Source organism: Leptodactylus fuscus, chromosome 10 (genome assembly GCF_031893055.1).
Source record: "Leptodactylus fuscus isolate aLepFus1 chromosome 10, aLepFus1.hap2, whole genome shotgun sequence".
In the NCBI taxonomy this organism is placed as follows: Eukaryota; Metazoa; Chordata; class Amphibia; order Anura; family Leptodactylidae; genus Leptodactylus; species Leptodactylus fuscus.
The window spans coordinates 89,197,704-89,221,716 of NC_134274.1; the positions used below are offsets into that span (position 1 = coordinate 89,197,704).

General features: G+C 51.5%; 1 protein-coding gene across 3 annotated transcripts in view; it reads right to left on the reverse strand.

Moving 5' to 3' along the window:
* The window catches only part of MAPK8 (mitogen-activated protein kinase 8), a 38,992-nt gene extending 38,525 nt beyond the window's left edge, over nt 1-467 (reverse strand). For all 3 annotated transcript variants that reach the window (XM_075257667.1, XM_075257668.1, XM_075257669.1), the window contains exon 1: nt 269-467. The gene's annotated coding sequence lies outside the window, so the exon portion shown is untranslated. The remainder of the gene's footprint in view (nt 1-268) is intronic.
* Between the last annotated feature and the right edge of the window lie 23,546 nt (nt 468-24,013).

The following is a 24,013-nucleotide window of genomic DNA, read 5'->3' on the forward strand; positions in this document are numbered from 1 at the left end:
GCGGTGACTAGACTCAGGTATGTATGTCATGCAGCTTCCAGGGCTCCTCCATAGGGTCAGCCATTCTTATACCCCCCGGCCTGGTGTCTCGTCCCCCCAGTAGTCACAGCTCTTAGTGGCCATGGTGCGGTGACTAGACTCAGGTATGTATGTCATGCAGCTTCCAGGGCTCCTCCAGCCATTCCCTGACACGGCAGATGTTGTTGTCGGCCGCCCATTGTGTTGTCTCCTCAGTGACATCTCCTCCTCCTCCTCCTCCTCCTCTCACCTGCCTGTGGCGCCCCGCAGGGCGGCTCCTCCGCGCTCGGCCTGTCCTCTCCGCCGCCTCCAATGTCTCCTCCTTCTCCCCCCCGGCTCCTGTCACTCGTTGTGTCCCGTCATCCCCGCTCGGTGTCTCCGGTTCATAGCGCTCCCGGTGTCTCGGTCTTGGAGGAGAATTCGTGACGTAACCGGAAGTCTGCGCACACGCCCAGTGCGCCTGCTGCGTCCTCGTGGCGTCACCGGTCACGTGCCGCGCTTTGTGTCGCCACGGCAACCGAGGCCTACCTGGCCGTGCTGAAGCCTGCGCCCTGCTCCTGAGGTGGGGCCGCTGTGTCAGGCGGTGACGGGAGGCCTGAGCGGTGACGGGAGGCCTAGGCCTAGTGTAAGTCAATGGCGCAGAGCTACAAAAATCACCTGTAATGCAACAAATGACATCATATCTCCATGGAGTCGCCTGCGGCGTGACGTCATCGTCTACACAGCGATACATGGCGTGTAATAAAAACTGCCTCAAACCTGCAACTAGGTCGGGAGATAAAGGGGTCAAGTCGCACACGTGTCACATGCCATACGTCACGTGTCCAAAAGACAAAATACAAATACATACATACCTCACCGACCGCACATTCAGCGTCTCCCACTCGCACACCACCTCCTCACCTCGCCCTCTCTCTGTAGGTGTCCCCCAAGGCTCCGTCCTAGGACCCCTCCTGTTCTCCATCTACACCCTTGGCCTGGGCCAACTCATAGAATCTCACGGCTTTCAGTACCACGGCTATGTCGATGACACCCAAATCTACATCTCTGGACCAGACATTACCTCCCTGTTGGCCAGAGTTCCAGATTGTTTAGCGGCCGTAGCCTCCTTCCTCTCCTCCCGCTTTCTCAAACTCAACATGGAGAAAACAGAGTTTATCATCTTCAGCCCATCCTGTATGGCCCCTCCACCTGATCCGTCTATCAAAGTTAATGGAACCACAATTACCCCTGTCCCACAGGCCCGATGCCTTGGGGTAACCCTGGACTCTGAACTATCCTTTAAGTCACATATTCAAGCCCTCAACACCTCCTGCCGCCTCCAACTCAAGAACATCCACCGAATCCGCTCCTTCCTCACCCCAGAAACTACCAAGATGCTCGTCCAGGCCCTCATAATCTCCCCCCTAGACTACTGCAACACCCTTCTCCATGGACTCCCAGCAAACACCCTCGCCCCCCTCCAGTCCACCCTAAACTGCGCTGCTCGCTTAATCCACCTCACCCCCCGATCTTCATCGGCTGCTCCCCTCTGCCAGTCCCTCCACTGGCTACCAATAGCCCAGCGAATTGAGTTCAAGCTACTAACGCTAACATACAAAGCCATCACCAACCTGTCCCCTCCATATATCTCTGACCTCATCCTCACCTGTCCCCTCCATATATCTCTGACCTCACCTGTCCCCTCCATATATCTCTGACCTCATACACACCTGTCTCCTCCATATATCTCTGACCTCATCCTCACCTGCCCCCTCCATATATCTCTGACCTCATCCTCACCTGTCCCCTCCATATATCTCTGACCTCATACACACCTGTCTCCTCCATATATCTCTGACCTCATCCTCACCTGTCCCCTCCATATATCTCTGACCTTATCCTCACCTGTCCCCTCCATATATCTCTGACCTCATATTCACCTGTCCCCTCCATATATCTCTGACCTCACCTGTCCCCTCCATATATCTCTGACCTCATCCTCACCTGTCCCCTCCATATATCTCTGACCTCACCTGTCCCCTCCATATATCTCTGACCTCATCCTCACCTGTCCCCTCCATATATCTCTGACCTCATACACACCTGTCTCCTCCATATATCTCTGACCTCATCCACACCTGTCCCCTCCATATATCTCTGACCTCATCCTCACCTGTCCCCTCCATATATCTCTGACCTCATCCTCACCTGTCCCCTCCATATATCTCTGACCTCATCCTCACCTGTCCCCTCCATATATCTCTGACCTCATCCTCACCTGTCCCCTCCATATATCTCTGACCTCATACTCACCTGTCCCCTCCATATATCTCTGACCTCACCTGTCCCCTCCATATATCTCTGACCTCATCCTCACCTGTCCCCTCCATATATCTCTGACCTCATCCTCACCTGTCCCCTCCATATATCTCTGACCTCATCCTCACCTGTCCCCTCCATATATCTCTGACCTCATACTCACCTGTCCCCTCCATATATCTCTGACCTCACCTGTCCCCTCCATATATCTCTGACCTCATCCGCACCTGTCCCCTCCATATATCTCTGACCTCATCCTCACCTGTCCCCTCCATATATCTCTGACCTCATACACACCTGTCTCCTCCATATATCTCTGACCTCATCCTCACCTGCCCCCTCCATATATCTCTGACCTCATCCTCACCTGCCCCCTCCATATATCTCTGACCTCATCCTCACCTGTCCCCTCCATATATCTCTGACCTCATATTCACCTGTCCCCTCCATATATCTCTGACCTCACCTGTCCCCTCCATATATCTCTGACCTCATCCTCACCTGTCCCCTCCATATATCTCTGACCTCACCTGTCCCCTCCATATATCTCTGACCTCATCCTCACCTGTCCCCTCCATATATCTCTGACCTTATCCTCACCTGTCCCCTCCATATATCTCTGACCTCATATTCACCTGTCCCCTCCATATATCTCTGACCTCACCTGTCCCCTCCATATATCTCTGACCTCATCCTCACCTGTCCCCTCCATATATCTCTGACCTCACCTGTCCCCTCCATATATCTCTGACCTCATCCGCACCTGTCCCCTCCATATATCTCTGACCTCATCCTCACCTGTCCCCTCCATATATCTCTGACCTCATACACACCTGTCTCCTCCATATATCTCTGACCTCATCCTCACCTGCCCCCTCCATATATCTCTGACCTCATCCTCACCTGCCCCCTCCATATATCTCTGACCTCATCCTCACCTGTCCCCTCCATATATCTCTGACCTCATCCTCACCTGTCCCCTCCATATATCTCTGACCTCATACTCACCTGTCCCCTCCATATATCTCTGACCTCACCTGTCCCCTCCATATATCTCTGACCTCATCCGCACCTGTCCCCTCCATATATCTCTGACCTCATCCTCACCTGTCCCCTCCATATATCTCTGACCTCATACACACCTGTCTCCTCCATATATCTCTGACCTCATCCTCACCTGCCCCCTCCATATATCTCTGACCTCATCCTCACCTGCCCCCTCCATATATCTCTGACCTCATCCTCACCTGTCCCCTCCATATATCTCTGACCTCATATTCACCTGTCCCCTCCATATATCTCTGACCTCACCTGTCCCCTCCATATATCTCTGACCTCATCCTCACCTGTCCCCTCCATATATCTCTGACCTCACCTGTCCCCTCCATATATCTCTGACCTCATCCTCACCTGTCCCCTCCATATATCTCTGACCTTATCCTCACCTGTCCCCTCCATATATCTCTGACCTCATATTCACCTGTCCCCTCCATATATCTCTGACCTCACCTGTCCCCTCCATATATCTCTGACCTCATCCTCACCTGTCCCCTCCATATATCTCTGACCTCACCTGTCCCCTCCATATATCTCTGACCTCATCCGCACCTGTCCCCTCCATATATCTCTGACCTCATCCTCACCTGTCCCCTCCATATATCTCTGACCTCATACACACCTGTCTCCTCCATATATCTCTGACCTCATCCTCACCTGCCCCCTCCATATATCTCTGACCTCATCCTCACCTGCCCCCTCCATATATCTCTGACCTCATCCACACCTGTCCCCTCCATATATCTCTGACCTCATCCTCACCTGCCCCCTCCATATATCTCTGACATCATCCTCACCTGTCCCCTCCATATATCTCTGACCTCATCCTCACCTGTCCCCTCCATATATCTCTGACCTCATACACACCTGTCTCCTCCATATATCTCTGACCTCATCCTCACCTGTCCCCTCCATATATCTCTGACCTTATCCTCACCTGTCCCCTCCATATATCTCTGACCTCATATTCACCTGTCCCCTCCATATATCTCTGACCTCACCTGTCCCCTCCATATATCTCTGACCTCACCTGTCCCCTCCATATATCTCTGACCTCATCCTCACCTGTCCCCTCCTTATATCTCTGACCTCATCCACACCTGTCCCCTCCATATATCTCTGACCTCATCCTCACCTGTCCCCTCCATATATCTCTGACCTCATACACACCTGTCTCCTCCATATATCTCTGACCTCATCCTCACCTGCCCCCTCCATATATCTCTGACCTCATCCTCACCTGCCCCCTCCATATATCTCTGACCTCATCCTCACCTGTCCCCTCCATATATCTCTGACCTCATACACACCTGTCTCCTCCATATATCTCTGACCTCATCCTCACCTGTCCCCTCCATATATCTCTGACCTTATCCTCACCTGTCCCCTCCATATATCTCTGACCTCATATTCACCTGTCCCCTCCATATATCTCTGACCTCACCTGTCCCCTCCATATATCTCTGACCTCATCCTCACCTGTCCCCTCCATATATCTCTGACCTCACCTGTCCCCTCCATATATCTCTGACCTCATCCTCACCTGTCCCCTCCATATATCTCTGACCTCATACACACCTGTCTCCTCCATATATCTCTGACCTCATCCTCACCTGTCCCCTCCATATATCTCTGACCTCATCCTCACCTGTCCCCTCCATATATCTCTGACCTCATCCTCACCTGTCCCCTCCATATATCTCTGACCTCATCCTCACCTGTCCCCTCCATATATCTCTGACCTCATCCTCACCTGTCCCCTCCATATATCTCTGACCTCATACTCACCTGTCCCCTCCATATATCTCTGACCTCACCTGTCCCCTCCATATATCTCTGACCTCATCCTCACCTGTCCTCTCCATATATCTCTGACCTCATCCTCACCTGTCCCCTCCATATAACTTTGACCTCATCCGCACCTGTCCCCTCCATATATCTCTGACCTCATCCTCACCTGTCCCCTCCATATATCTCTGACCTCATCCTCACCTGTCCCCTCCATATATCTCTGACCTTATCCTCACCTGCCCCCTCCATATATCTCTGACCTCATCCTCACCTGTCCCCTCCATATATCTCTGACCTTATCCTCACCTGTCCTCTCCATATATCTCTGACCTCACCTGTCCCCTCCATATATCTCTGACCTCATCCTCACCTGTCCTCTCCATATATCTCTAACCTCATCCTCACCTGTCCCCTCCATATATCTCTGACCTCATCCTCACCTGTCCCCTCCATATATCTCTGACCTCATCCTCACCTGTCCCCTCCATATATCTCTGACCTCATCCTCACCTGTCCCCTCCATATATCTCTGACCTCATATTCACCTGTCCCCTCCATATATCTCTGATCTCACCTGTCCCCTCCATATATCTCTGACCTCATCCTCACCTCTCCCCTCCATATATCTCTGACCTCACCTGTCCCCTCCATATATCTCTGACCTCATCTCCCGCTACCTGCCCACACATAACCTCAGATCCTCCAATGACCTCCTACTCCGCTCTGCTCTCATCTGCTCCTCACACAACCGTCTCCAAGATTTCTCCCGTGCATCCCCCATACTCTGGAGCTCCTTACCACGACACATAAGACTGATCCCCACAATCACAAGAAGGCCCTGAAGACTCCCCTATTCAGGAAGGCCTACACCCCCAATAACACTATCGCCGCACCCCCATCTGTACAGTCTCCCCCTCTCCTTCTGTCTCTACCCCCTTCCCCCATAGATTGTAAGCCCTCGCGGGCAGGGCCCTCTACCCCACTGTGCCAGTCAGTCATTGTTAGTATCATATCTACCTGTATATTCTGTGTATTGTATGTAACCCCCAAATGTAAAGCACCAGGGGATTAATGGTGCTATATAAATAAACAATAATAATAATAATAATGTGAGACTGAAATGCAACAGGTTTGGCTTTTCTGCGATCGTTGCACCGCCGTCACGTGTTGCAGTGAGACACCGTAGTGATCCAGGTTGCCCCGAAGCCTCACGTGTTGCAGTGTGACACCGTAGTGATCCAGGTTGCCCCGGGGCCTCACGTGTTGTAGTGTGACATCGTAGCGATCCAGGTTGCACCGCCGTCACGTGTTGCAGTGTGACACCGTAGCGATCCAGCTTTCCCCGGGGCCTCACGTGTTGCAGTGTGACACCGTAGCGATCCAGGTTGCCCCGAGGCCTCGTGTTGCAGTGTGACACCGTAGCAATCCAGGTTGCCCTGGGGCCTCACGTGTTGCAGTGTGACACCGTAGCGATCCAGGTTGCCCCGGGGCCTCACGTGTTGCAGTGTGACACCGTAGCGATCCAGGTTGCACCGCAGTCATGTTTTGCAGTGTGACACCGTAGCGATCCAGGTTGCACCGCCGTCACGTGTTGCAGTGTGACACCGTAGCGATCCAGGTTGCACCGCCGTCACGTGTTGCAGTGTGACACCGTAGCAATCCAGGTTGCCCTGGGGCCTCACGTGTTGCAGTGTGACACCATATCGATCCAGGTTGCCCTGGGGCCTCACGTGTTGCAGTGTGACACCGTAGCGATCCAGGTTGCCCCGGGGCCTCACGTGTTGCAGTGTGACACCGTAGCGATCCAGGTTGCACAGCCGTCACGTGTTGCAGTGTGACACTGTAGCGATCCAGATTGCGCCGCCGTCACGTGTTGCAGTGTGACACTGTAGCGATCCAGGTTGCCCTGAAGCCTCACGTGTTGCAGTGTGACACCATAGCGATCCAGGTTGCCCCGAGGCCTCACGTGTTGCAGTGTGACACCGTAGTGATCCAGGTTGCCCCGAAGCCTCACGTGTTGCAGTGTGACACCATAGCAATTCAGGTTGCACCGCCGTCACATGTTGCAGTGTGACACCGTAGCGATCCAGGTTGCACCGCCGTCACGTGTTGCAGTGTGACACCGTAGCGATCCAGGTTGCCCCGGGGCCTCACATGTTGCAGTGTGACACCATAGCAATGCAGGTTGCACCGCCGTCACGTGTTGCAGTGTGACACCGTAGCGATCCAGGTTGCCCCGGGGCCTCACGTGTTGCAGTGTGACACCATAGCAATGCAGGTTGCACCGCCGTCACGTGTTGCAGTGTGATACCGTAGCAATCCAGGTTGCCCCGGGGTCATCACGTGTTGCAGTGTGACACCGTAGCGATCCAGGTTGCACCGCCGTCACGTGTTGCAGTGTGACACCGTAGCGATCCAGGTTGCACCGCAGTCACGTGTTGCAGTGTGACACCGTAGCGATCCAGGTTGCCCCGGGGCCTCACGTGTTGCAGTGTGACACCGTAGCGATCCAGGTTGCACCGCCGTCACGTGTTGCAGTGTGACACCGTAGCAATCCAGGTTGCGCCGCCGTCACGTGTTGCAGTGTGACACCGTATCGATCCAGGTTGCCCTGGGGCCTCACGTGTTGCAGTGTGACACCGTAGCGATCCAGGTTGCCCCGGGGCCTCACGTGTTGCAGTGTGACACCGTAGCGATCCAGGTTGCACCGCCGTCACGTGTTGCAGTGTGACACTGTAGCGATCCAGGTTGCGCCGCCATCACGTGTTGCAGTGTGACACTGTAGCGATCCAGGTTGCCCCGAGGCCTCACGTGTTGCAGTGTGACACTGTAGCGATCCAGGTTGCGCCGCCGTCACGTGTTGCAGTGTGACACCGTAGTGATCCAGGTTGCCCCGAAGCCTCACGTGTTGCAGTGTGACACCGTAGCGATCCAGGTTTCCCCAGGCCTCACGTGTTGCAGTGTGACACCATAGCAATTCAGGTTGCACCGCCGTCACGTGTTGCAGTGTGACACCGTAGCGATCCAGGTTGCACCGCCGTCACGTGTTGCAGTGTGACACCGTAGCGATCCAGGTTGCCCCGGGGCCTCACGTGTTGCAGTGTGACACCATAGCAATGCAGGTTGCACCACCGTCACGTGTTGCAGTGTGATACCGTAGCAATCCAGGTTGCCCCGGGGTCATCACGTGTTGCAGTGTGACACCGTAGCGATCCAGGTTGCACCTCCGTCACGTGTTGCAGTGTGACACCGTAGCGATCCAGGTTGCACCGCCGTCACGTGTTGCAGTGTGACACCGTAGCGATCCAGGTTGCCCCGGGGCCTCACGTGTTGCAGTGTGACACCATAGCAATGCAGGTTGCACCACCGTCACGTGTTGCAGTGTGATACCGTAGCAATCCAGGTTGCCCCGGGGTCATCACGTGTTGCAGTGTGACACCGTAGCGATCCAGGTTGCACCTCCGTCACGTGTTGCAGTGTGACACCGTAGCGATCCAGGTTGCACCGCCGTCACGTGTTGCAGTGTGACACCGTAGCGATCCAGGTTGCCCCGGGGCCTCACGTGTTGCAGTGTGACACCATAGCAATGCAGGTTGCACCACCGTCACGTGTTGCAGTGTGATACCGTAGCAATCCAGGTTGCCCCGGGGTCATCACGTGTTGCAGTGTGACACCGTAGCGATCCAGGTTGCACCTCCGTCACGTGCTGCAGTGTGACACCGTAGCGATCCAGGTTGCACCGCCGTCACGTGTTGCAGTGTCACACCATAGTGATCCAGGTTGTCCCGGGGCCTCACGTGTTGCAGTGTCACACCGTAGCGATCCAGGTTGTACCGCCGTCACGTGTTGCAGTGTGACACCGTAGCGATCCAGGTTTCCCCAAGGCTTGTTCCAGCAGAAGTCCCCACTGCACGACCACTGAAGACTATCAGATGCCTCGGCAGGCTAAGGAAAGGGATCGGGACGTCACTTACATACACGACCATTGATGTCCCGATTCCTTTCCTTAGGGTCCATTCACACGGAGTAAACACGTGCTCATTTTGGCAAAATACACATGTAAAAATAAGACTCCCATCGACTTCAATGACATTTCTTTACACATGTAAAAAAAAAAACACGTCAAAATACATGTGAAAAATGTAATTGAAGTCAACGGGAGTCTTATTGTTACACGTGTATTTTACCAAAATGAGCGCGCGTTTACTCCGTGTGAATGGACCCTTAGCCTGCTGATTGGAACAAGCTGTGGAACTGGAGGGCGGTGGGGACACTGAAGACAGGTTTGGTTTCTTGTCACCGTCCCCGCCCTCCTGAGAAAATAGTAGTCTCTGATGTCATTTATAATGTCTCTGATACCTGAAGAAGGCGAAGGTCAGCGCTGGAGCCCAAGGAGGGGAGTAGCACTGTCTGTTAGGGATACTCACCTCTCCTCCACTCATTATAATTGGGTGTCTGATCCCAGAGAATAAAAGTAGCTTGTGAGTAGGGGGCCACTATACTGTGTGGAGTATAATGATACTATGTGAAGGGGCCACGATGGAACATTATATTGGGCGAAGGGGCCACTAAGGGTCATTATTCTTAAATAGGTTGTCCAGGAATTGGAAAACTTCTGGAAGAGGCCATTGCAAGTGGAACTTAAAAAACATCTGTCCCCATGTGGTCTCTCACTGTGTGTCCCCAAAAGCTCTGCACCTTATGTGACTGTTAGGGCCAATAAGCAGCCTCAGTACCCGGTGACATCACTCATTCTGGGAGACCTGGCACCACATGGGCACAAAGCCCAAGAAAAACTCTCTCCACATCCAAAATGGCAATATCTGGCTCAACTACTTCAGAGGTCTCTACAAAAACATCCCAGAAGAAGAACTAACTCCAGAACAGCAACAGATAATCACCAAACTGAGGGACATGGAGAAAGTCATCAAAGACTTCCAGAACCCTCTGGACTCACCAATCACCATAAAAGATATACAGGAAAGAATTGTCCTGCTGAAAGGCAAAAAGGCCAGTGGCCCTGACGGCATCCTACCAGAGATGATCAAATACAGCCCTCCAGCAATACACGCGGCACTGGCAAAGCTATTCACCCTCGTGCTCAATGCTGGACACTTCCCCGAAGACTGGAACAAAGGGCTCATAACCCCCATCTACAAGAATGGGGACCAATATGACCCCACCAACTACAGAGGGATCTGCGTCAGCAGCACGCTGGGGAAACTGTTCAACAGCATCATCAATAACAGAATCCTCACCTTCCTCACACAACACGGGGTCCTCAGCAAGAGCCAAGCAGGGTTCATGCCAAACCATCGCACCACAGACCATATCTACACCTTGCACAGCCTCATCAAGACGCACGTCCACAACACCAGAAGAGGCAAGATATTCACCTGCTTCGTGGACTTTAAGAAGGCGTTTGATTCAGTATGGCACCCAGGCCTACTCCTAAAACTCCTAGAGAGTGGAATAGGAGGAAGAACGTACGACGTCATCAAGAGCTCCTACACCGGAAACCAGTGCAGTGTGAAGGAGAATGGGAAAAGGACCGCATACTTCCAACAGGCCCGAGGGGTCAGACAAGGCTGTAGCCTGAGCCCAACGCTCTTCAACATCTATATCAATGAACTGGCTACAGCCCTGGAGACCTCACCAACCCCAGGCCTCACCCTGAACAATCGAGAGGTGAAGTTCCTGCTATACGCCGATGACCTCCTACTCCTGGCCCCCACCAAGAAAGACCTCCAAGAAAGCCTGTCAGTGCTGGAAAAATTCAGCACCACATGGGCCCTACCCATCAACCAGAAGAAGACCAAAGTCATGGTATTCCAGAAGAGGGGCCACAATAAAGCCTCCACCACCCCACAACTCACACTGAACGGCTCCACACTGGAGAAAACCAACAGCTACACCTACCTGGGGCTGGAGCTCAGCCAATCAGGAAGCTTCAAAGCAGCAATAGAAACCCTGAAAGCAAAAGCCTGCAGAACCTTCTACGCCATCAGAAGACAACTGTACCACCTCAAACCACCGGTGAGGGTCTGGCTGAAGATATTTGACGCAGTCATCTCCCCGATCCTTCTCTATGGCAGTGAGGTTTGGGGCCCAGCCACCTACCCAGACCAGTCAAAGTGGGATTCCAGCCCAACAGAGAACTTCCACCTGGAGTTCTGCAAATACCTGCTCCATGTCCATCGCAACACCTCCAACATGGCCTGCAGGGCAGAGCTAGGCAGACTCCCCCTATGGCTCACCATACAGAAGAGGGCGCTAGCTTTCCAGGCACACATCCAGGGGAGCGTCTCCTACCACCACCAAGCATGGCTAAGCCACCGGAGCAAACCAGACATTCAACAACCAAACAGCAGCCAACCACCAAACCAAAAACACCAACAGATGATAACCAAGGCCGAAATAAAGGCGACCACAGAGGCAAACAGAGAGCGGTACATTGAAGAATGGAGAAACGAAATAAATAACTCCAAGAAACTCACCAATGTGTACCAATCCCTACAAAGGGACTACACCATGGCCACCTACCTGGAGAGAATACACCACCCCAAGCACAGACAGACCCTGAGCCGGTACAGACTGAGTGCCCACAACCTAGAGATAAAGACGGGGCGATACAGGCAGACGTACAAGCCACGGGAGAAGAGACTGTGCCAGCACTGTGACCAGGGGGCCCTAGAAGACGAGATCCACTTCCTGCTACACTGCACCAAATACTCAGCTGTGAGGGCCGTCTACTACCAAAGACTCTCTGCCCACATCCCAGACTGGGAGAAGAGGAAACTCTACATCCTACTGGGAGAAGAAGAGGCCACTGTGGAGATCGCTGCCCAATACGTGTCCAGCTGTCACCAAACCAGAGGAAGATGAGACTCCACGGACTGTTATATTTATCCCAATACACCCGCCCCACCCCCACCTCCCCATATAGCGGTCACCAACGAAGAGGAAGATGAGACTCCATGGACTGTTATACCCCAAATCAACCCCCCCCCCCATACCCACCACTCACCCCCCCGACTCCAACTCCCCCCACACACACACTTTACTAGCTTTGGATGTGCCAAATATCTATTTGGATGTGCCAATAATGCTTGTTTGATTTGATTCACCCATAAATATCACCGATCCCTCTCTGATTGGCCCCAGCAGTCACATGGGGTGCCAGGAATCCGGGGACCGATGCATGGTATGCAGAGGAACAGGCTGCGGCATCAGACACTGGGGTGGCAGGGACAGGTGAGTATATTTTTCTGTTACCCCTGCCCAGGGCCCCTGCAGGGAATAAGTGTCTGTAATGTCAATGTCTCTTTTTTAGGGCTATCATAGAGGTACATCCGGCTCATACTGTACCCCTGCATGCTTCATATGGAGGTTTTATTGTTTGGCATTGCCAATATTGTCCTCTAACCTCTGTGACCCGTGTGTACGAGCCCCTTAGATAAATCCTCAACATAAGCTCCAGAAACAGGAATAGAAGTGTGAGGCGGCCAAAATCATAGTCGGTATCCCAAGGAAATCTCTGGGACTAATCTCAGGTGAATAAATCCTCTCTAGTGATAACAACACTCCAAGGCCTCCAAGACATTTACATGGTCCCAATGGAAACCAGAACCTCCAAAACATGGAAGGTCTGGTAATATCCAGAGTGTAATGTTCTGTCACTGGGTTCACATAGACAAGTGCTCAGGAGAGGCATCGCAACGCCATGATCAAAGACTAAAGAATGTCCGGCACTCCAAAGTGTATTCAAAAAGAATTGTGCTCTATTGCATCCAGGTTGTCATATGCTATAGACGTTTCAGTCTAAATGACCTTCTTCAGTCCAACATTTTCTGACACTGATCTGGGGTTCTCTAGTCCATATCAGCGACCTCAGTAGACATTGTGAGAGAGCAGAATAGGGCGCTCCCCGGACTTCGAACGTGGTCAGGTGATTGGGTGCCACACATCACGCAGGTCAATGCCAAACAACGCCTCGCTTGGTGTAAGGAGCGTAAACATTGGACGATTGAACAGTGGAAAAACATTGTGTGGAGTGACGAATCACGGTACACAATGTGGCGATCCGATGGCAGGGTGTGGGTATGGCGAATGCCCGGTGAACATCATCTGCCAGCGTGTGTAGTGCCAACAGTAAGTTTCGGAGGCGGTGGTGTTATGGTGTGGTGGTGTTTTTCATGGAGGGGGCTTGCACCCCTTGTTGTTTTGTGTGGCACTATCACAGCACAGGCCGACATTGATGTATTAAACACCTTCTGGCTTCCCACTGTTGAAGAGCAATTCGGGGATGGCGATTGCATCTTACACACGATGGAGCACCTGTTCATACTGCACGGCCTGTGGCGGAGTGGTTACACCACAATAACATCTCTGTAATGAACTGGCCTGCACACAGTCCTGACTGGAATCCTATAGAACACCTTTGGGATGTTTTGGAACGCCGACTTGGTGCCAGGCCTCACCGACCTACATCAATACCTCTCCTCAGTGCAGCACTCCATGAAGAATGGGCCGCCATTCCCCAAGAAACCTTCCAGCACCTGATTGAACGTCTGCCTGCGAGAGTGGAAGCCGTCATCAAGGCTAAGGGTGGGCCAACACCATATTGTATCCAGCATTACCGATGGAGGGCGCCACCAACTTGTAAGTCATTCTCAGCCGGGTGTCCGGATACTTTTGATCACTTAGTGTCATACCTCCCAACCGTCCCGATTTCCGCGGGACATTCACGATTCCGGTGACATGTCCTGCGGTCCTGTTGGAGGGAGGTACGTCCTGATTTCAACTCAGATCTGCATCCAGTGGACGCAGATCTGAGTTGAACACATACGCGGCTGAAGCAAGGAGCTGACACAGGTCAGCTCTTCGCCGCTGCTGCCGGCTACTGGCTTGTAGACGCGATGTGATGACGTCACATCGCGTCTACAACTGTGCGCCAGTGAGAGAGAGAGAGGCGCCGAGAGAGCTGCGAGGGAGCGAAGGAGAAGGTAAGTGTAATGTGGAGGTGGAACGTGAAACTGGGGGCAGATGAAGGAGAGGACGGCATGGCACTGGGGCAGAGATGGAGAGGACTTGAATCTGGGGGCAGAGATGGAGGGGACATGAATCTGGGGGCAGAGATGGAGGGGGGACATGAATCTGGGGGCAGAGATGGAGGGGGGACATGAATCTGGGGGCAGAGATGGAGGGACATGAATCTGGGGGCAGAGATGGAGGGGACATGAATCTGGGGGCAGAGATGGGGGGACATGAATATGGGGGCAGAGATGGAGGGGACATGAATCTGGGGGCAGAAATGGAGGGGACATGAATTTGGGGGCAGAGATGGAGGGGACATGAATCTGGGGGCAGAGATGGAGGGGACATGAATCTGGGGGCAGAGATGTGGGGACATGAATCTGGGGACAGAGATGGAGGGACATGAATCTGGGGGCAGAGATGGAGGGACATGAATCTGGGGGCAGAGATGGAGGGGACATGAATCTGGGGGCAGAGATGGGGGGACATGAATCTGGGGGCAGAGATGGGGGGACATGAATCTGGGGGCAGAGATGTGGGGACATGAATCTGGGGGCAGAAATGGAGGGGACATGAATCTGGGGGCAGAGATGGAGGGGACATGAATCTGGGGGCAGAGATGAGGGGACATAAATCTGGGGGCAGAGATGGAGAGAACATGAATCTGGGGGCAGAGATGGAGGGGACATGAATCTGGGGGCAGAGATGTGGGGACATGAATCTGGGGGCAGAGATGGGAGGACATGAATCTGGGGGCAGAGATGGAGGGGACATGAATCTGGGGGCAGAGATGGAGGGACATGAATCTGGGGGCAGAGATGTGGGGACATGAATCTGGGGACAGAGATGGAGGGGACATGAATCTGGGGGCAGAGATGGAGGGACATGAATCTGGGGGCAGAGATGTGGGGACATGAATCTGGGGACAGAGATGGAGGGACATGAATCTGGGGGCAGAGATGGAGGGGGAACATGAATCTGGGGGCAGAGATGTGGGGACATGAATCTGGGGACAGAGATGGAGGGACATGAATCTGGGGGCAGAGATGGGGGGACATGAATATGGGGGCAGAGATGGAGGGGACATGAATCTGGGGGCAGAAATGGAGGGGACATGAATTTGGGGGCAGAGATGGAGGGGACATGAATCTGGGGGCAGAGATGGAGGGGACATGAATCTGGGGGCAGAGATGGAGGGGACATGAATCTGGGGGCAGAGATGGAGGGGACATGAATCTGGGGGCAGAGATGGAGGGGGGACATGAATCTGCGGGCAGAGATGGAGGGACATGAATCTGGGGGCAGAGATGGAGGGGACATTAATCTGGGGGCAGAGATGGGGGGACATGAATATGGGGGCAGAGATGGAGGGGACATGAATCTGGGGGCAGAAATGGAGGGGACATGAATTTGGGGGCAGAGATGGAGGGGACATGAATCTGGGGGCAGAGATGGAGGGGACATGAATCTGGGGGCAGAGATGGAGGGGACATGAATCTGGGGGCAGAGATGGAGGGGACATGAATCTGGGGGCAGAGATGGAGAGGACATGAATCTGGGGGCAGAGATGGGGGGACATGAATCTGGGGGCAGAGATGGGGGGACATGAATCTGGGGGCAGAGATGGGGGGACATGAATCTGGGGGCAGAGATGGAGGGGACATGAATCTGGGGCAGAGATGGGGGGACATGAATCTGGGGGCAGAGATGGGGGACATGAATCTGGGGACAGAGATGGAGGGGACATGAATCTGGGGGCAGAGATGGGGGACATGAATCTGGGGACAGAGATGGAGGGGACATGAAACTGGGGGCAGATGAAGGGTGTATATGAAACTGGAGGAGAGATAGAGGGGGAACATATAATTTATGGGTGACTGTAGGAGGAATATACCGTGTGGAGGCACATGGAAAATGAATGAGAATGGGCGGTGTCCGCACAAAAGTGGGCGGGGCTAAATTTGCAGCGGCACGCGTAGCTTGCCACACATTTTGTCCATCTTTCGGTTCTTCAAAAGTTGGTTAGGTATGGAGTGTATATGGGAGAAAGCTTGATATATGAGGACAGCACTACTACCTGACGCAGGTATTGAAACGACCTAGCTCATCAGAGGTAGGAGCAGTATAAGCTGACGGACCATCCTATACACATATGGAACCCCCCACCTGTGATGCATGGTGGCCAGGGGGGACTGTATATGTGTGATGGCGTCTACGTCTGTATAGGAAGAAGCCAGTCAGCTTACACTGAATTACGTTTGCCCAGGCTGTTGACCCCACTGGTCATTAGCTTGGGAATCAGGACGTATACACCTAGTGGATCCAGTATTAGAACGCCATGTCTGTATATCTGAAGGCCATGTCTGTATATCTGAAGGCCATGTCTGTATATCTGAAGGCCATGTCTTCTGCAGTCCTAGATCATCTGCCTGCGCTGACCCCGGATTGTCTGTCTACCATAGCCTGTCTCCTCGGTGGCCCGCACAAGTGTTTCTTGACCCCCTCAGCTGTCACTAAGGCCTGGATTACTCCTAAAGGTGCAGAACCTTAGACCTGTCCAAATAAACAAGGCTTTGTGACCTATCAGCTTAGTGGACAGCCTTCTCATACCCAGCAGGTGGACTCACAAACTGGACTCGTGCGCTGATATTTTATTCTGTCCAGTCTTACCCTCTCAGTATCATCTGCACCTTTGTCTGTAGGGGCCCTTTCCATGTTGGTGACTTTACGTGCCTTGCAGGACAGTTTTCTTCAGCCTGTATACCTCTTCTATGTCAGGGACTGTCTGGTCACCTATCCACTGTGGCGCTTTATCCTATCCTACTAATCCGTAAGTTTGTGGGTTTGGATGTTTGTGCCTCAATCACGCAAAAACGGCTAAACGGATTTGCATGAAATTTGCCACATACATAGATAGGAACCCCGATTAAAACATAGGCTACTTTTTATCCCGGTAAATGACATCACTACATGACCGCAGTGAAGGAATTTAGATTCACACAACACTAAAGGACCGGTGATGACATCATGACAGGTCCTTGAGCCATTCTCAGATAGGATCATGCTAGGCAGTGGGCGGAGCTACACACTATTTTGTGGGCGGAGCTATATAGGATGAAGCTGGACAGTGTGAAAGCTGAAGAAAATGGAGTCTCATGGAAGATCAGGAGACTACAGAACATGTGGGATATGTGTGGGCAAGAGGAGTATATCGGGTGTAGAGTTTCAGTGAGTAGGACGGGGAATGTGTTGTTCTGCCTCTGATGGGGGAGAACTTTGGCACATTTCAGCAACATCCGTTCAAGCCTTTGTAACACAGAAGCTGCTCAGTCAGTCACATAACAAAACCCAGGTAATCACAATTGCCTGACGTAGCAGAGCTTATGCAGCGCTGTAGCACACCTCTGTAGGCTCTCCATATGCAAACATGTACATACAGCTGGGTATCCTACGCATATGCAGCGATGTAGCAGAGCCGAGACACGGGAGCAGGCTGATCGAACTTGGGCACATTTCAGCAACATCCATTCAGCCCTTTGTAACACAGAAGCAGCTCAGACACTGACATAAGAACACCCCTATAATCCAAATGTCCAGATGTAGCAGAGCTTAGACAGCGCTGTAGCACAGCTGAGTACGCTCTCCATATGCAGAGATGTACATACAACTGAGTATGCTGCGCATATGCTGCGATGTAGCAGAGCCGAGACGCGGGAGCAGGCGGATTATCCACAACAGCAATTGGCTAAATATAAGCGGCTCAACGCCAACACCAACCCGCAGACAAAGTCGCAGGCAGATGTTAGTTAGTACTAAGACTATGACCTTATCTCATTTTGGGTTTTTCCTATTACATCTCTGTAGTTTGGATCCGGTGTAATTTCTTGTGTGGGGGGTTTCGTTGCTGGAGCTCTGCTCTTCTCCCCCACCCCGGGTATACTTACTCTTATACTACAGTAATCCCTGAGGCGCTCCAGGCTATGTAAATTGCTTTCTCATAAATACTTTATTGACCTTCGTGCCAGGGTGCTTAGATACAGCTCAGCGAGCAGCTTTGACTTTCCTGGTGTCTGGAAGCGTGTCAGCCCGAAGGCCTTATTCCACTAAATGTCAAGATCGGCCATTTTCAGAACACATTTCCGTAATTTCTTGAAGAGCAAATATAAAGAGGGCTTCACATTGGTAACGGGTGAGGGAGGATCCGTCGGGGTTTACTAGAAAGGTTTGTCCGTCTGAGATAAATGCCATATAGTGCGAAACCACCCGATGTGGGCACGCTGGGCTATTGGTAGCCTGTAGGATCAGTCACACTCTTCTTCAGAGCAAATCAGTCTTTGACCGACAGTCGGCGCACCCTAACAGTCTCTAATTTGTTGCAAAAATCTAAAACAAAGAGAGCTATGAAGGAAACCAGAAGTCACAGAGTTCTCCTCAAGCGGAGCTGAGGAGGATTGAGCAAGCTAGGCGTCAAACGGCTCTTAGAGAATCCGAAACGCCAGAGCAGGCGGATCATTGACGCCAACAACATGCTCATTATATGGCGTCCCAGCGAGCTGCTGAGATGCCAGAACAATCACAGGAACAGGAACAAGTTCAGCGGCAGGACAGCTTGAGAGCTGCTAAAACGCCAGAGCAGGCAAACCATCAACGGCAGCAATTTGTTGAATATAGGCGGATCATCGATGCCAACGAAGTCGCGGGCGCAGGCTAGTGTTCATATACTAGGGACTAGGTGGCATTCCACTGGGGTGCTGAGAATCAGGTTACACCCACAATGGTCGCTGTGAGTCCTTGGGGTGTTACTGCTGGCCAGAGAAGGGCTGGTTTTTTGCCGGACACGTTGTACTTTTCATTGGTGCCTAGACGCTACTTCCGGTCCTGTGACATCTCCCAGTAGTTCAGCGTCATATGACTCCTAGAGACTTGATTTCACCTGCGTATATAAGTCGCTGTTACCACACAATTGCGCGCATGCGTCCCCAACAGTCCGGATGTCTCTGGAAATTGTGAAAAAAGTGAACGAGCACAAAAGTGCCGGTGCAAAGGTGAAAGTGCCGGCGCACAAAGTGCAGAAACAATTATTAGCCGTAATGAATAGAAATCTTGTGTCAGTAAATCCCTAATTATTACCGCCCTGCGGAGGAGACTGAAAATAAGAAATACTTCCACTCACCTCTCCTGGGCTTATGACGCTCCACAGCGTCCCCTCTGGGGGTTCCTTGGCCTGGAACAGAGGTTACGCCCGGCATAATGACATCACATGACTGACCACGGAGGCCCAATCACAGGCCCAGCGGTGACGGCTACGGCGCGTCACCTCAGTCGGACCAAAGAAAATACTGCAGAGAGCCAGACGGAGCGAGGACACCCAGGAGAGGTGAGTCAGGGTGAGGATGTGTTTGTTATTGTTAATCACCCCGAGTATGAGACTAGCACCAAAGCGGAGGGCCAAACCTTACGGATATTTGTTGGATTTTGTGGGGTTCATCTGAAGGGGCTCTTGGGAACATTTTATACAATGTAGGGGCCACTATGGTGAGCATATTATACTGTATGGGGGCCACTATGGTGAGCATATTATACTGTATGGGGGCCACTGTGGTGAGCATATTATACTGTGTGGGGGCCACTATGGTGAGCATATTATACTGTATGGGGGCCACTATGGTGAGCATATTATACTGTATGGGGGCCACTATGGTGAGCATATTATACTGTATGGGGGCCACTATGGTGAGCATATTATACTGTATGGGGGCCACTGTGGAACATATTATACTATGTAGGGGCCACTGTGGTGAGCATATTATACTGTATGGGGGCCACTATGGTGAGCATATTATACTGTATGGGGGCCACTGTGGAACATATTATACTATATAGGGGCCACTGTGGACCATATTATACTATGTAGGAGCCACTGTGGACCATATTATACTGTATGGGGGCCACTGTGGACCATATTATACTATGTAGGGGCCACTGTGGACCATATTATACTGTATGGGGGCCACTATGGTGAGCATATTATACTGTATGGGGGCCACTGTGGACCATATTATACTATGTAGGGGCCACTGTGGACCATATTATACTGTATGGGGGCCACTGTGGACCATATTATAATATGTAGGGGCCACTGTGGACCATATTATACTATGTAGGGGCCACTGTGGACCATATTATACTGTATGGGTGTCACTGTGGTGAGCATATTATACTGTATGGGGGCCACTGTGGAACATATTATACTATGTAGGGGCCACTATGGTGAGCATATTATACTGTATGGGGGCCAATATGGTGAGCATATTATACTGTATGGGGGCCACTATGGTGAGCATATTATACTGTATGGGGGCCACTATGGTGAGCATATTATACTGTATGGGGGCCACTATGGTGAGCATATTATACTGTATGGGGGCCACTGTGGTGAGCATGTTATACTGTATGGGGGCCACTGTGGTGAGCATATTATACTGTATGGGGGCCACTATGGTGAGCATATTATACTGTATGGGGGCCACTGTGGTGAGCATATTATACTGTATGGGGGCCACTATGGTGAGCATATTATACTGTATGGGGGCCACTGTGGTGAGCATATTATACTGTATGGGGGGGCACTGTGGAGCATATTATACTGTATGGGGGCCACTATGGTGAGCATATTATACTGTATGGGGGCCACTGTGGAACATATTATACTATGTAGGGGCCACTGTGGTGAGCATATTATACTGTATGGGGGCCACTATGGTGAGCATATTATACTGTATGGGGGCCACTGTGGAACATATTATACTATGTAGGGGCCACTGTGGACCATATTATACTATGTAGGAGCCACTGTGGACCATATTATACTGTATGGGGGCCACTGTGGACCATATTATACTATGTAGGGGCCACTGTGGACCATATTATACTGTATGGGGGCCACTGTGGACCATATTATAATATGTAGGGGCCACTGTGGACCATATTATACTATGTAGGGGCCACTGTGGACCATATTATACTGTATGGGTGTCACTGTGGTGAGCATATTATACTGTATGGGGGCCACTGTGGAACATATTATACTATGTAGGGGCCACTATGGTGAGCATATTATACTGTATGGGGGCCACTATGGTGAGCATATTATACTGTATGGGGGCCACTGTGGTGAGCATGTTATACTGTATGGGGGCCACTGTGGTGAGCATATTATACTGTAGGGGGGGGCACTGTGGAGCATATTATACTGTATGGGGGCCACTGTGGTGAGCATATTATACTGTATGGGGGCCACTGTGGTGAGCATATTATACTGTATGGGGGCCAATATGGTGAGCATATTATACTGTATGGGGGCCACTATGGTGAGCATATTATACTGTATGGGGGCCACTATGGTGAGCATGTTATACTGTATGGGGGGGCACTGTGGAGCATATTATACTGTATGGGGGCCACTATGGTGAGCATATTATACTGTATGGGGGCCACTGTGGACCATATTATAATATGTAGGGGCCACTGTGGACCATATTATACTGTATGGGGGCCACTGTGGTGAGCATATTATACTGTATGGGGGCCACTGTGGACCATATTATAATATGTAGGGGCCACTGTGGACCATATTATACTGTATGGGGGCCACTGTGGTGAGCATATTATACTGTATGGGGGCCACTGTGGACCATATTATACTATGTAGGGGCCACTGTGGACCATATTATACTGTATGGGGGCCACTGTGGACCATATTATAATATGTAGGGGCCACTGTGGATCATATTATACTGTATGGGGGCCACTGTGGTGAGCATATTATACTGTATAGGGGCCACTGTGGTGAGCATATTATACTGTATGGGGGCCACTGTGGACCATATTATAATATGTAGGGGCCACTGTGGACCATATTATACTGTATGGGGGCCACTGTGGTGAGCATATTATACTGTATAGGGGCCACTGTGGTGAGCATATTATACTGTATGGGGGCCACTGTGGAACATATTATACTATGTAGGGGCCACTGTGGAACATATTATACTATGTAGGGGCCAATATGGTGAGCATATTATACTGTATGGGGGCCACTGTGGTGAGCATGTTATACTGTATGGGGGGCACTGTGGAGCATATTATACTGTATGGGGGCCACTATGGTGAGCATGTTATACTGTATGGGGGCCACTATGGTGAGCATATTATACTGTATGGGGGCCACTGTGGACCATATTATACTATGTAGGGGCCACTGTGGACCATATTATACTGTATGGGGGCCACTGTGGACCATATTATAATATGTAGGGGCCACTGTGGACCATATTATACTGTATGGGGGCCACTGTGGTGAGCATATTATACTGTATGGGGGCCACTGTGGAACATATTATACTATATAGGGGCCACTGTGGACCATATTATACTATGTAGGAGCCACTGTGGACCATATTATACTGTATGGGGGCCACTGTGGACCATATTATACTATGTAGGGGCCACTGTGGTGAGCATATTATACTGTATGGGGGCCACTATGGTGAGCATATTATACAGTATGGGGGCCACTGTGGAACATATTATACTATGTAGGGGCCACTGTGGACCATATTATACTATGTAGGAGCCACTGTGGACCATATTATACTGTATGGGGGCCACTGTGGAACATATTATACTATGTAGGGGCCACTGTGGACCATATTATACTGTATGGGGGACACTGTGGACCATATTATACTGTATGGGGGCCACTGTGGACCATATTATACTATGTAGGAGCCACTGTGGACCATATTATACTGTATGGGGGCCACTGTGGACCATATTATACTATGTAGGGGCCACTGTGGACCATATTATACTGTATGGGGGCCACTGTGGAACATATTATACTATGTAGGGGCCACTGTGGAACATATTATACTATGTAGGGGCCACTATGGTGAGCATATTATACTGTATGGGGGCCACTATGGTGAGCATATTATACTGTATGGGGGCCACTATGGTGAGCATATTATACTATGTAGGGGCCACTATGGTGAGCATATTATACTATGTAGGGGCCACTGTGGAGCATATTATACTATGTAGGGGCCACTGTGGAGCATATTATACTATGTAGGGGCCACTGTGGAATGGGCACCTGAGTAGGTAACCTGGGCAATGCCTGACGTCAATGGTTCTCACCATGGCAGTTTAACCTTCTCTGCACCAACACACAACACTACACTCTATTATCACAGTCAGGACAGGGATTTAACCCTTCCTGTGCCACGGGGGGGGGGGGGGGGGCTGCACACCAGCTTACATGCTATGTCTATAGGGGTTCCTGGTCCGATGTATTGGGGGTGTTTCTGGGTCACACGTTATATAGGTGATGCTCTGATTCTAGTTACAGAGATATTACAGTCAGAGCATGTTACCTCTTATTAAAGGGTTAGGGGGTAACTTGCTGATCGGCGGCGGTCCATCCATTGGTACCCCCACCCACCACAAGGCATATGGTCCTTCGCACCTCACATTTGAAGGCCGAGGCAGGACGGACAGCAGGTGCCGCTGGGGCCATCTCTATTAGTCCTATTGAAATTAAAGGGGTTTTCCAGTCCCAAATACTTTTATCCGTATGTGATGTATTGGGGCCCGGCCCCTGCACAGATCAGCTGTCCTCGCCCTCTCCAGTAATGGCTGCAGTCACGCTATCCTTCCGGAACCTTCCTAGACTCCCCCTTGAAGGCTGCGCTGTAAGAGGCAGAGCTTAGACCTGTTGCCTGTGACAACCAATCAGAACTTGGCTTAC